The 15390-nt window shown below is 46.4% G+C and overlaps 2 pseudogenes; both read left to right on the top strand.

Moving 5' to 3' along the window:
- Positions 1 to 12495, top strand: part of LOC132515577 (eukaryotic translation initiation factor 4E transporter-like) — a 75531-nt pseudogene extending 63036 nt beyond the window's left edge.
- A 95-nt stretch (positions 12496 to 12590) lies between these two features.
- LOC132516310 (eukaryotic translation initiation factor 4E transporter-like) lies at positions 12591 to 13565 on the top strand (annotated as a pseudogene).
- The last annotated feature ends 1825 nt before the right edge of the window (positions 13566 to 15390 follow it).

The raw sequence follows: 15390 nt of genomic DNA, 5'->3' as shown, positions 1-15390 counted from the left end.
TTCTAATCCTAATTAATCTTGGAATTGACAATGTTCATTAATCACATTACATGGGGCCCAACTGGGGCCTTAAGAGGGGCCTGGAGAGTCAGGGTCGCTGAAGCTAAAGCTTCTCTAGCTTCTGGTAAATTTGCCTTTGTCTGGAGGCTCTTATGGGAGAGGGAGATTATCTAAGCAGAGGGGCTTAGGACAGAGGACAGCAGACTCTGGAGGCTGCGGGGTGGATGCAGGAAGCAGGGAGTCAGTTAGGGGGCTTAGTTCAGGCTCCAGGCAAGCAGTGGTGGGGCATAAGATTCTGGGATTTTCTGGGATGTGCTAACCTGGAGAAGGAGAAGGGAGGCCTCAGAGTGGTCCAGATCAGATCTGTTACCTGATTTCTCTCTTTCGTCCATGTCTCTGGGGGCTGATTCTAAGCAGACCTCCTCACTCAAGACTACCACCCCTCATGGAGACCTGGAGCCTCAGCCCCTACCAAATTGACTACAGATGGAGGAGCCAACAGGGACATCATTCTGACTTGTGACGTGATGAGGTGCTGAGCAGATGAGTGCAGTTTGGTCTCCTAATGAGCTCACTGGGGACTTGTGGAGGGGTGGGGAGGAGCCAGGCCACAGAGGAGGTGGGAGGAGAGACCACACTCTGTCTGTGAGGGAGGGAAGAGGCTGCTGGGGCACAGGAAACAAGGCTCTCGATGGTAATACCTAGCAGGCCGTCACTGCCCTGCCAGCTGCAGACTGATAGAAGCCAGAGGATTTGGAAATGGATTTGTTGACAGTGGAGAACCTCCACCTCTCACTCCCGAGCCAGGAAATAAAGGCATTAGGCCAATCTGTTACGTTAAGGAAATGAAAGAGCTCAATAAGTTGCCTGAGTGGAGGGCAGGTGTCACTGCATTGAGGCTGAAGTTAGGGGACATCATTGGCCATGGGTGGCCTCTGATAGCTTTGAAGCCACTGTTATTCCCCACTTGGGTCCCTCAGCCAGGGTCACCTAGTACCTAAAGCCCACCCACCTGCAAAGACCATGCAGGTTGGACCGGGCATGGGGATGAAGCCAACGCAGGACCAGAGATGGGAGGGGATTTCAGTGGGGGAGATGGCCCTGAGCGACATGAGTAATGTTTGTTTTAGTCTCAATTAGGGTGGAAATTCACTGAAAACAGTAACAAAAAGGAATGAAATATTGGAGGGAAAAACTCCATCTTCCACAATACGAGTAGAACCAAGGGCTGGGTGGTTGAGGATGCAGGGGGTGGTGCAATTCTGCAGTTTTAAACTGCGAGGAAAGACTATGCCTCATTGACAAGGTGACTCTTATAAGTTAAATTGTGTCCCCTCCCAAATTCATATTCATGTTGAAGTCCCAATCCTCAGTAACTCAGAATGTGGCCTTTTTAAAAGATACAGTCCTTACAGAGGTAATTAAGTTAAAATAAGTTCATTAGAATGGGCCTTAATCCAGTATGACTGGTGTCCTTCTACAAAGGGAAAATTTTGAGATAGACACACACAGGGAGAATGACACATGAAAATGAAGGCAGAGATTGGGGTGATGCATCTATAAGCCAAAGAACAACAAATATTGCCAGAAAAGCACCAGAAGAGATAGGCATGGAACAAATCCTCCTTCACAGCCCTCAGAAGGAACCAACCCTGCCAACACTTTGATCTAGGACTAATCACCTCCAGAAGTGTGAGACAGCAAAGTTCTGTTGTTTACATCACTCAGTTTGTGGTACTATTATACAGCCCTAGCAAATTGATACAGTGACATTGGATGAAATACTTAAAAGAGATGAGGAAGTTGGCTAGGCAGATTCTGGAGATGTTCCAGGCAAAAGGAACAACTAAGGCAATGGCAGAAAGAACAGGTGGACAGCAAGGGAGGATGACTTCAGGGGTAAGTGGGGGGTGCAGAGCAGGAAGACCTCACAGTCCACTGGACACCTTTGGATTTCACGTTGAGTGAAATGGGGAGACACAGCAGGGTCCAGACCTAACAGTTTCACAGGTCCACTCTGCCCACTGGGTAGAGAAGAGCACAGGAGGGAGGGGGAAGCAAGGGGACCAGATGGGAAGCTACTGCAATGATGCAGGTGAGAAATGATGGTGGCGCAGGGCAGGTGGTGATGGGGATCAGACTCTGGACCCATTGTTGATGGGAGAGGAGATAACAGGGTTTGCTGGTGAGCTGGGTGTGAGGTATGAGGAGACGGAGGACTGCGAGGCTTCAGGTCCAATCAATTTCAGGATGGAGTTGTTGTTCACTGGGCAGGAAAGATGAAATCTAAGGTGTGCAGTCCTTGAAAGGCAGTGACCTGGTGATTGGAGAGAGGACAGGTGAGTTGATGGACAGGCCACAAGGGACTGAGTTCTCTAACTCAGCATTGCAGGGGTGATGATCTGAGAAGACAGCAAGCTGGCAAACCATTGACATTCTTCACCCTTGGCCCCCTTAGCTCTGACAGCCCAAGGGAAAGAGGCATGAAGGAGGGTGTGGGAGGGACATCTGGGCCACAGCTCATAGAGACTTAATGAGATTTGCCAAGAACACGCCCACCTGCTGACCCTGAAAACTGAGAAAGATCGGTCCCCCAGGGCAAAGGAAATGATGAATTTGCTCTGAAGGTGTTTGAGATGGTGAACCCAAACAGAATGTAAGGACTACCCAGCTCACTGCCCCACCCAGCCCCACACCAAATGGCCATCCCACTGAGATGAGGCATGACCAGCAAGGAGAAACACAAGACCCACACACAGGAAGTGCCTCCTGCTAACAAAAGGAAATGCACACTTGAGCAAAAGATGGAAGAACTTGCCTCCTAAGAGGAATTACGCAAGATCCAGGATCAGGATGACTCAGTACAAAACAAAACAAAAACTCAAAGAAGAGAGTGAGATTCAAAGAAGAATTATCTGTGGAAGTTATAAAATGAGAGAAGAAAAATGAGCTGGTCTACCTCTTAGGAGAGAAATGAAACAAATGAAAACATTGCAGAGATGAATGTCGCATAAAAACCAACCACAAAGACGATATATCATAACTGGAGATTCTATCAGGGAAATAGAAATCGGCTTCAGGAAATCACTCAAGTCAAAGTGGAAGAAAACAAAGTTGTAATAACGAATGCAATGAGGACAAAGGACATGAGAGACAGAACAAGGAGATCTGGTATATTCATAATGTTGCTGAAGAATAGAATACACACACATGCACACATAGTTTCCAAAGAACCCCAATATGTTATACAACATCAGGCTACATTTCCAGGGCACTTGCTTTGTGGCAGGACCTGGGCTAGGAGTTCAGAATCCCAGTTGCCTTTGTGCCAGCTACAGGTAAAGAAAGCAGATGATTTGATGAAAATAAGAGAAACAGGATAAATGCTAAAAAAAATAGAAAATTTCCTCTGGAGTGTGGGCTATCATTTATTGAGTCACATGTCAGACACTGTGCATTATTGTATGTGTATGTGTGTATCATCAACAGGTTGGGAATGAGTTGTGTATGAGCAGCATATGATGGAGCCAGAATTCAAGAGCCAGGTGTGTCTGCTTCCCAGTTCATCCTCCTTCTCCTTGAGTGTGCTGCCTTCAGTCTCACATCAGCTGCAAGTCATCCATCATGTCTGTAAGGAAAGCACCAGCGATGGTAAATCCTAGGGGTCTTGTTATTAGGGCTTATTACAAGGGGTCTTGTCCTCCTGGGGCTGGGGAGGAGGACATGACTGATAGCCGTGTGAAGAGCACAGGTGTGTAAATAATTTCCATACCCAGGCAGGTGGGGCTTGGAAGAACAGTAAGCAAACTCATCAAGCAAAATTACAATCCAGGGTCAAGTCTCTTTGCAAGATAAACAGTGGAGTATCCATCAAACTGCAGCTGGGGCCCAGGATGAGCTAAGAATTCAGGATCACAGGATAGTGGGAGAGACCAGCCGTTAGAGGGGACACATGCCAGAGGAAACAGGGTAACAGGTCTACTGAAGAAAGAACATTTGAAGACCATTCTGTGCTGAGCAGAGGAGAAATGCAGGCTGCCCGCCTCTGCTTTTAAGATGGCCTGATGGGGTTCGCTACCCTGTTTGTTTAGCCACAAGCACAGAATATACGATGTAGGAATGATTGCGCTGGAGCTGTGAGTGGACGTGGAACTGTAGCACATAATAGTTCTTTGAGTCCAGGGCTGGGTCCCTTAGTGTTCATCCCAAACTCTCACTTGCTTTTTGGCAGTATTAAGATGCTTCTGATTCCTTATGCCTCCTTTGCCTGGTACCCAGGTTCCTCCCTTGGGGTCAGTATCCCAGAATTCCACTCATGAAAAGAGGGAGCTGAGGAGAAAACCTTGAGGATCGCCTTCAGAGTAGACTCAGGGAAAGAGACAGATACCGAGTGGACAGATGGAGAGGTGTGGGCTAGATGAGTCAGGGGCACAGAAGCCAGAGAAGACGGTTGGAAGGAGGCATCAAGTTCTAGGAGGCTAAGGGCCAAAGTGAGGGTTTGGTGGTGAGAATCGGAACTGAGAAGGCAGTTTTGGCAGCATGGTGGGCTAAGAAGCCAATTTGCAAGAGCTTCAGAAGCAGTGGAGGAGGAATAAGAACAGCTTTCCAGGCAGCCCAAGCCCCAGCATTCATTCCTGCATCAACTCTACACCACCAACCCACCCCCACCTGTGTGTCTCAGACCACCTGCTCCAGTGGGATAAACCCTTCCCATTGCCTTACTTGCATAACCTTCTTTGCACCTGTGTGTTGACCTTTCATTCTGGAACACCTTCCTCCTCTCTCACCACAAAACCCTGTTTTGGAATCCAGATTCTTAGTATTGGAAGAGACCTTAGAAATCACTCAGTGGTCAACTCTTTCATGCAAAATTTAAAGAAACTGAGACCAAGAGAAGAACATGACATGTAGAAGGTCACACAGCAAGAGAATGGCAGGGTACGTCAGTCATCTATCCCATAATACTGCTGCATGATAAACCAACCCAAACTTGGTGGCTTCAAACAAAAACCATTTTCACTCATGTCTGTGGCTCAGCAGCTATGGCTCTGCCAACCTTGGTTGGGCTGGGCTATGCTTGGCTCCAGACCATGGGTTTGGCTCAAGTTCACTCCATGAATCTCTCATTCATCTGCTACCAGCAGGCCAGACAGGGCATCCTCTTTTCAGTAGGTCAGAAGAAGCACAGAGGGCAAGCTCAGCCACACACACTGAAAACCTTTGCCTGCATCACAACTGCTAACATCCCACTGACCAAAGCAAGGCATACGGCCAAGCCCAAAGCCAAGCAGCTGTTCCCCAATGTTATACACAATGTTAAGACACAAAGAACTTATAGGCAACCATATGAACGTGCTCACTGCCCAGAGAGGCAATCCACAAAAAAAGATTGAAATGGCCAATAAGCAGAGGAAAAGATGTTTTTCAACTGATCAAAGAAATGCATGTGCAAAGAGAGGTTTGTTTTCCATTCACCAGATAGGTAAAGATTAAGAAAATTGACAAACCCACTTAGCTCATTGGAAAATGGACACCCTCATGCCCCAATGAAAGCAGTGCTAATCGATTTAACCCTTTTGGAAAGGCAGTTTGGCAATATGCGTCAAAATGTAAAATAAGCGAGTCTTTTTTCCTGATAATCTCACTTCCAAGGAGTCTATTGATGGAAGCAATCACGTAAACTCACAAAAAAGAGGTGTGCTGCAGTGGTTCATCGGGGTGTAGTTTATTTCGTAAGATCAAATAGCCATAAGGAAGGAATTGATTTGTTAAATTAGTGCAAACCTATAAAATGGAATATAATGCAATGATATAAAATGATGTAATTCTGCAACTATTAAAGTGGAAAGACATTCACAATACCTTGTAGAGGAAAAACAAAAAGTGGGCACAGACCCAGAAGCCCATTTATTGGTATCAAGAAATATAAACAGGATAGTGACCAAAATGTTAGCAATGGTTCTACTTCAGTAGTACAATTTGGGGAAATGTCTACTTCTTTGTATTTTTCCCTAATATTTGAAATGTTTATGATGACACACACCATTTTATAAAACACAAAACTTTAAAAGAAATGAATTCAGTTTAAGCATTTTTGCTCTGAAAAAGACATGAAGAACAGTTATGGTAATAAATCGCACTAAATTTTGAACAGAAAAAAATCTTTATAATAATTTTCTTTTTTAGTTGGTTTTCTGGTAAGTTAACTGGAAAAATTTTTAAATGTAACTTAATTAGCCCCGCTTTGGGATTCAATAGTAGTATTAATTTTACCATGTGCTTTGAAAGTGCTTTCTTTAGTGCTCTTTACTTTGGAGGGAGGAAGGCACTGTCTACCAATTACTTATAGGTCAGAAGCTGTCACATGACAGCTGTTTCTGACTGTTTCTGCCTGGGGACCATATTCTAAGCACAGTCATGGAAATGCAAGAACACATATTCAGAAACACAACTCCAAATGTATGCTGACTCCAGGATGAGCTAACATTTATCAGATATTTACGATGTTCTAAGGATGTGACATCCTTGGTTTCATTCACTTTTCATGCCTACTCTTTGATGGAGGTATATTGATTTATGAGGAAACTGAGAATTGCACCATTTAAGGGACTTAACTAGGATCCTGAGGTTCGTAAGTGACTAAGTTCCAGCAGGAGTCACACCTCAACCCAAAATTTCAGTAAACGATGGAAGGTACCAAGAAATAAATCTAGGAAACTATGTGCAAGGCCTTTAAGGAGAAAATTATGGAACTTTATTGAAGGACATAAAGGAAAAGCTGAATAAAGCGAGAGATATAACATGCTTATAGATGGGAGGACCAATAGTCTAAAGATGTCAATTACCCTCCAAGCAAATCTATGAATGCAGTGTAATTACAATTATTAAAATTCCAAAAGAGCTTCAGGTAAAACTGAGTGGCTGATTCAAAAGCTCATGTGGGAAATAATTTTGAATAACAAGGACAACTCACCCTCCCCAACACCAAGGTTTATGATAAATCTCTCGTTTTTCAGACAGTGTGGTGTTGGTTTAGTTCAAGGTAAAGAGGCCAGTGGAGGGAAGAGTAACAGATGGGATGTGTGCAGGGACTCCATATACAATAGAGAGAACATTGCAAATAAGAGAGGAAAGATAGATGGCACAATAAGTCATGCTAGGAAAGTGACTATATGTAGGGGGAACTCCTTATGTCTTATAGGAAAGGTAACTGTGCAAAGTAAAACTTTACTATGAGAACCATGAAAAATAAAACTTAAACAATAAGAAAAAATAATTCTGTTTAATGACCTTAAAAGGGAAAGAATTTCTTAAACAAAACATGCAAACGTCCAAACTGTAATGGAAGAGATTGATAGAATTGAATACAATAAACAATAAAATTAAAAACTTGTCTATGATAGAAGAATTAGTCAAAGTTGAAAAAGAAAAAAAAATCACAGCCTGGAAGAGGATATTTGCCATGCATATCACCAATTAAGAATTATCATCCAGAATACACAAAAATTTCTTACAAATAATGAGAACATGACAAACTATCCAATAGAAAAATGTATACAGAGAAAATAGAAATGCATGACCGATAATCATAAGATATTGATTATCTAGTGACTTCTAGTGACTTCCTCACTAGAAGTCAGAGCAACGCAAATTAAAATAATAGGGATATGTCACCTCACACTCTCATGCATGGCAGGTGAAATTGTAAATTGTTGCATACACTGAGACTTGGCAATGTCCTCCAAAGTCAAAGACATTCCTACTCTAAGACTCAGAAATTCCACATCTACGAATAAACAACAGAGAAACTCAGGCACATGTGCACAAGGAGACAGGCAAGGGGGTTCCTGCACCATTGTGTGCAGTAGAGACATAACATAACATTCTAAAACATTCTAAATATCCATCACTAGGAATATGACTATATAAATTGTAGTGTAATCACAAAAGGGAATACACAGAGCAGTTAACATTAATGAGTTCTATTTGCAGATATCAACCTGAGTGAATCTCCTAGACATCTTGGTGAGTAGAAGATGTCTGTGGCAAGAAGACATGTGTGTGTCACTATGGAATAATGGCTGTGCAGGCTGGTTCAGCCCCAGCATCAACACTTCCAGCTGTGGGTCCTTGTGTAAGTTGTCTTAACCTCTTTGTTCCTTGGCATCCTTGTTGGGGATAACAATGCCAGGGTTGTGGTGAGTAGGGAACGTATTACTGCATGGAAACAACTTAGAATGGAGCTTGGTGCACAGTAAGCACTTGCCAAATATTAGCTTTTTGGAGATATACATATATAATACCTTAGAAATTGTGGTCCCCTCTGTGGATGGAGAGTAGGGAATAGGATTGCATTCAGAGTTCAACTGCACTTGAAATATTTTATTTCTTTAAAAAATAAGGATAGGGGCTTCCCTGGTGGTGCAGTGGTTGAGAGTCCACCTGCCGATGCAGGGAACATGGGTTCATGCCCCAGTCCAGGAAGATCCCACATGCCGCGGAGCGGCTGGGCCCATGAGCCGTGGCCACTGAGCCTGCGCGTCCGGAGCCTGTGCTCCACAACGGGAGAGGCCACAACAGTGAGAGACCCGCATACCGTGAAAAAAATAATAAAAAAATAAAAAGTAAGGCTAAACAGATAGCATGAGAAATTTCCTTTATGATGACGTAAGAGTTCAGTAATGGCCACATTGGCAATGTATGGATCTGTACTTCCCATAAAACGGCAGAGAACTTCACAAACAGCACACGTACACACAAATGAATACATATAAAAACTGGTGAAATCAGAATAAGGTCTGTATCTAGTTAATAGAATCGTGCCAATGTTTTTTGGTTTTGTTTTAATTTTTTGGTTTTGATGTTATACTATAGCGAAATAAGCTGTTACAGTCAAGGGAAGCTAGGTAGAGGGTACCCAGGAAGTTCAGTGTGAAGAGTGCCTATTAGGAAGCACCCCGAGATCCACAGCTGTGGGAGGGAGGGAAGGAAGCAGGGATGGTGGGGGAGTTGGGGTCTGATGCAGTCCAGAGGGTGGCCTCAGCTGACCACAGGGAGCATGAGAATGAAATGGCCCAGGGGAGTGGTCAGCCTGGGGCCTTAGTGTTGGTCCTCTGTCCCGCCCCCTCTAGTCCTGGGTGTGTATCTGGGAAGAGCGGGATTGCAGCGCTTCTCCAGGAGAGGGAGTTCCTGGAGAGCGGGCATAGGGGCTGAGGGACACTGCCATGCACCACCCAGACACCCCCATCCCTGAAAGAACTTGCCATCCCACTTCCTAATACAGGCCCTTCATGCTGAACTTCCTCCCAGACCATTCCCAAGGCACCTGCTGGAGGAGGGACACCAGGGTGGAGGCCCAAGGGGTTCCTGGGGGTACATGAGGAGGCCAGATGAGGCCAAACCGCCCTCCAGGCAGGATCAGAGTCCTGTGGCCTTGCAGAGCCTGTGGTGAGAAACTCAGACGCTGCCCCATGAAGGCTGCCCAGGGCCCAGCAGCAGGCGGGGTGGCCATTGGGCCGAGGCCACGGCAGCACTTCCCGTGGCTCGTCTCTTACTTTTAGCCCAGGTGCCTCTGTGACAAAATCAAATACCTGAAGCATTTTCACTGCCAACCCCCTGGTTCTGCACTGCAGAATTTTGTCAACAGGGGTGAATCTGGTTTTTTCCCTTCCTATACCCCTAACTTCTTTCTCAGAAAGTGAGAAACCTGGTGCTCATTAACCCCCCATTTGAAATCAATCTTCCAGTGCAGCCTTAGCTGCCCGACTTCACACTCCCCCCTGGTGTGAGCCCCCACCTCACTCCACTGCTTCCCAGTGTGGACACTCCCTACTCACTGGGGTAATTTATTCCATGCCTGTGGTAAGCACTTAATAATTGTTCATTGGGTGAATGAATGAATGAACGAATGAATGAATGTTTGTTATCTCCAACCCCTAGCATAGTGCCCATGGCAGTTTATAATACTTATATTATTAATAAATCAACAAATAGATATGAGAAGAACAGTAGAACCCAGGAACTCATAATTTAGCACAAATCAGGCATGAAGTTTATCCTTCATGCATCTGCAAACAATGTTCTGCTGAACCATTTGAAAGTGTCGGCAAGATTAGGAATGGCATGTCTGTCCTATTAATATTCATAAATTCATTGCCCAGAATTGACTTCAGTGATGATATAAGACCAGGAGGCAAAGACTGGTGTGGGGTCCTAGCAGTATGAGAGGAAGGTCAAGGTCAGAAGTGGGCCTCTTGGCTCTGCTGCTCAGGAGGTGCTCTCACACTGCAGGTGGACATAGTAATAACAATAAGATGGTAATGATAAACGATGGAGATTTGTGCGTGTGTGTGGACACGGCCACCCTGAGTTGAGTGCTATGGTCATCTCTATTTCTCAGAGGAGGAAACTGGGTTTGGGGGGTCTGGGGGACGAGAGTGAAGGCCACGCAGAGCAGCCCTCGGACCAGCACGAGGGGCAGAGAGGAACAGCGGCCGAGATACTGAAACTGTAGACCAAGGAGCCACAGACAGAAGTGTGGGTGAAACAGAAAATGGAGATACTTTCCTTGAGCTGAAGAAGCAACTGGCCTCCAAATCCCCCCATCACTATACAAAATATAAGGATTTCAGCTCTGGGATGCCTCACAGAAATCAGTGTCCTCTGTATTGATGTTTCCTTGAGAGGCGAACTCCCCACAGGAATGCTCTTTAGCGTGCTTGCCTAGGGAGGAGCTCTTGGATATTTAAGAACTCCCTCATTCCAAACAGAAGCCTCCGTGCCTCTCTGAGAAATACGACAGTGATGGTGTCTAGGACCCTGAGAAGTGGCATGCCTCCCTCTACCCAGCTTCAGGGCGGAGCTCACCAGTGGAAAGTCTGAAGAAAGAGTTGGATACAGATCGGCCTTCCCTGGTGTGCAGGATCGTAGATCCTCGAGAGCATGTGAAAGAAAATGACTTAGATGTTGTTCTCAGCCCACAGAGACGAAGCTTTGGAGGACGCTGCCACGTGACCGCTGCTGTTAGCTCCTGGCACTCAGGAAGCCCATTGGATAAAGACAGTGATGTGCTCCGTCTGCTTGGCGGATGAAGGATTGGCAGTGGGAAGATAATCTCCCCTCGGACCTTTGAGAAGGATTGCCATCTTAGCCATAAGGACCTGCAAGACTTGAGAGACAGAGACTGAGAGAGGGACTACAAAGACAAGCATTTCAGGAGGGAGTTTGTGGATAGTAAGTGTGTCTTTGAGCGTAGAAGAGATGATTCCTACACAGAAGAAGAACCAGAATGGTTCTCAGCTGGACCCACAAGTCAGTCTGAAACCACTGAGCTGACTGGCTTTGATGATAAGATACTGGAAGAAGTTCATAAGGGGAGAAAAAGAACAAGGCAACGGACAGCCTCTGTGAAGGAAGGCGTAGTTGAGGGCAATGGAGGAGTGGCCAAAGAGGATGAGGTGGAAGTCGTCCTCTAACAGGAGCCTGCTGCTGATCAGGAAGCGCCAAGGGATGTCGTCTTGCCCAAGCAGTCCCCAGGAGAATTTGACTTTAATGAGTCCTTCTTTAACCTTGATAAGGTGCCATGCTTGGCTTCGATGATAAAAGATGTTTTGGGAGAAGGGTCAGTCTCTGCCGGTTGGTTCCCTAACCCGAGCCGATCAGGAAGCCGATCCAGCAGTCTTGGGTCAACAATGCATGAAGAGCTGGAGAGATGTGCAGGTCTGGAACAGGCCATCCTCTCTCCCGGACAGAACACGGGGAATTATTTTGCTCCTATACCATTAGAAGACCATGCTGAAAATAAAGTGGATATTCTAGAAATGCTACAGAAAACCAAAGTGGATTTAAAACCCCTCCTTTCCGGCCTTTCTGCAAATAAAGAAAAGTTTATAGAGAGTTCACATTCAGGGGTTGTGCTTTCAGTGGAAGAGGTAGAAGCAGGGCTCAAGGGCTTGGAGGTGGACCAGCAGGTGAAGAATTCAATTCCCTTTATGGCAGAGCATTTAGAGGAGACCCTGAGCATTGTGAGCAGCAATTCACAGCTCAGAAAAGATGGAGATATGACTGCGTTCAACATGCTAGTGAGCACCATGAAGGCAAGTGGGACTCTGCCTTCTCAGCCCAAAGTCAGCCGAACCCTTGAAAGCCCCTGCTGAGATTCCAGGCCAACCTGTCCCTAAGAACATCTTGCAGGAACTTCTGGGTCCACCTGTTCAGAGACCTGCTTCTTCCAATCTTCTGAGTGGCCTTATGGGGAGCTTGGAGCCTAAGACATCTTTACTGGGCCAAAGAGCACCCTCTCCTCCCTTGTCACAGGTGTTTCAGTCAAGAGCAGGCTCAGCAGACTACCTTGGTCCCAGAATACCATCACCAATTTGTTTCACACCAGGACCACAGCAGCTTCTCAGAGATCCATTCCAAGGCATGTGCAAGCCCATGAGCCCTGTCACAGCCCAGATGAGCCAGCTAGAATTGCAACATGCAGCCTTGGAGGGGCTGGCCTGCCACATGACCTTGCAGTGCAGGCAACAAACTTCTACCAGCCTGGTTTTGGTAAACCGCAGGTGGACAGAACCAGAGATGGATTCAGAAGCAGGCAACCATGAGTGACCAAGTCTCCAGCACCTGTGCACCCAGGGAATTCCTCTTCCCCTGCCCCAGCCGCCTCCATCACAAGCATGCTTTCTCCTTCCTTCACTCCTACCTCCGTGATTCATAAGATATATGAGAGCAAAGAGAAAAGCAAGGAGGAGCCAGCATCTGGAAATCAGCTCTTGGTGACAGTAAAGAGGACACTCAGAAGCCCAGTGAAGAGAACCTCCTGTCATCCAGGTCTGTGCCCACCACTGATTGAGACTCTTCTCCCACTATAAATCCCAAACTGTCAACCCTACAGTGGTTTTCATCTTCCACCCCGCTATCCCAGACCAAACGTTACACCAAAGAACAAAATTATCGACCTAAAGCAACTGGGAGAAAAACACCCACCTTGGTGTCCCCAGTTCCAGGAACACCTTTTCTCCACCCTGACCACAAAGTCCCCCTTGTACCCTATGTCCACATTGTTCAACCTGCTCTCCAGCTTCACCCAGGGTTGGTCCAAATGATGCTGGCCCAGGGAGTACATCCACAGCATCTTCCAAGTTTTCTCCAACCTGGTGTGCTTCCTCCTGGGGTGGACCTGAATCATTTACAGGGAATATCTGGCCCAATCTTGGGTCAACCTTTTTACCCTTTACCTGCCACTAGTCACCCTCTCCTAAACCCTCATTCTGGGACACCTCTGCATCTGTCATTGATGCAACAGCAGCGACAGTGCTCAGTTCTTCATCCTCCAGGCTCTGGTTCCCAGGCAGCTGCTGTCAGCATTCAGACGACTCCTCAGAATGTGCCCAGATGGTTAGGCGTGCCCCATGTGCACTCCCAGCTAGAGCGCTGCCCCAGACATAGGAGCAGCTCCCCCCATGGGCCTTGCCAAATGGTGTGGCTCAGATGTGCAAGAGCAGCCCCTGCCCTCCATGCCCGCCAAAGTCAACAATGTAGATGAATTGGAGTACCGACAGTGAACAGGGCAGCAGGCTTGCCTAAGCAGCTTCTCATGGCACCCTGGTTAGGACTCTGTTTCCTCATCTTATGTTGGTTTATGGGCTTTTACTTTGTAGCACTCTGTGCGAAGCTGCTTAATGGCACCCAGGCACCAGGTGTGGTCTACATTATGATGGAAGGAACTTAACCAATCCAGTGGAGCCTACATGGTCTGAATATAGGATGCAGTGTTGTCAGTCCCGGAAACAGACTTTTTTTTTTTTTTTGTAAGATATGTGAATGAAGTGTTGATGTCTTCACCAAGAGGTGGCACCTTAAGTGTTCTGAGGAAATAAATGTATAGACACTTATGTACAGACCTGTGTACAAACAACTTTTGTACATACATATAGGATAGCTTTTTTGAACTTATACAGCTGTATGTAAAAGTAGCTGATATTAGTTAAGCCTATATCAACAGTTTGGATTTTTTTTTTTTGCCCTTGTACATCTGGAACTTTTTCTTTTGGTTGATTAAAGTTGCATATGCTAAGTGTGAGAAAAAAAAAAGAAAACTGGGTTTTGTAAACAGGGCGGATTCTAGTTTGCCCCTTCTTCATGTTGGTCAATCTTTTCTCAGATGTTGAAACTCTGGCTCCCATTATGCTTGGTATTTATTCCTATGATCAGAGAGATGGAATCGTTGGTCTATGGTCACTCAGATTCATGGTGAACAGTACGACATGTGCATCTAGAATGTTGGTTTCATAAGTTCACTTTCAGGAAATACTCCTGCAGGAATGATCATGGGCCTCAGGATACCATGTGTTTAAACTGAATGGAGGGACTTCCCTGGTGGCACAGTGGTTAGGAATCTGCCTGCCAATGCAGGGGACATGGGTTTGAGCCCTAGTCTGGGAGGATGCTGCGGAGCAACTAAGCCCATGCACTGCAACTGTTGAGCCTGTGCTCTGGAGCCCACAAGCCACAACTACTGAGCCTGCATGCCACAACTGCTGAAGTCCACATGCCTGATGCCCATGCTCTGCAACGGGAGGGCCCACTGCAGTGAGAAGCTCATGCACCGCAACAAAGAGTGCCCCCACTCACCACAACTAGAGGGAGCCGGCATGCAGCACGAAGACCCAACACAGCTAAAAATAAAATAAATTAAAAAATATAAAAACAATTAAAAATAAAATGAATGGCATGTGTCCTGAGGACAGTCCTCATACATGACAATGAGATCATAGGCACAGCTTGCTGAATCAGCGGGCTCAAGGCCCTCATCATTCCCCCACTCTCTGGGTAGGGATGAAGACACTGCTCCAGGACCCCAGTCACAAGATCCATAGCTCTGTGCCTCAGGATGATGGGGACACCGCATCAGACAGGAAGCTGATCAGGGAGCCTCAGCCCTGCTCTGGCTGAGCAGCCCATGGCAGGTACCAAGCACCTTGCTCAGCTCCTGCAGCCATGGCTCAGCCTCATGGCCTGTAACTGCCTCTTCCTGCTTATTGAAGATTGAGACCCCACAGGGAGTACAGGGGAAGGAGAATAGTGCATTATTTAGGCTGAAGGTAGCTGTTTTGCAGGCAGGCCTAGGATGACATGGGAACCAGAAGGCAGCAAAGGCTTAAAAGGCAGTCAAGGCTGCCTGGTAAGGCGAGATGAGATAAAGTGAATTGAGGTGAGGTTAGGATAAGTGATGTGAGTGTGGGAGGTGAGGTGAGGAGATGAGATGAGATGAGGTGAGGGAGGTGAGGTGAGGGAGCCAAGGAGGTGAGGTGAGGGAGGTGAGGAGAGGGAGGTGAGGGAGGGAGCGAGGTGAGGTGAGGGACGTGAGGGAGGGAGGGAGGTGAGGTG

This window comes from Lagenorhynchus albirostris, chromosome 2 (genome assembly GCF_949774975.1).
Source record: "Lagenorhynchus albirostris chromosome 2, mLagAlb1.1, whole genome shotgun sequence".
Lineage (NCBI taxonomy): Eukaryota > Metazoa > Chordata > Mammalia > Artiodactyla > Delphinidae > Lagenorhynchus > Lagenorhynchus albirostris.
This window is presented reverse-complemented; position numbering and strand designations above follow the sequence as displayed.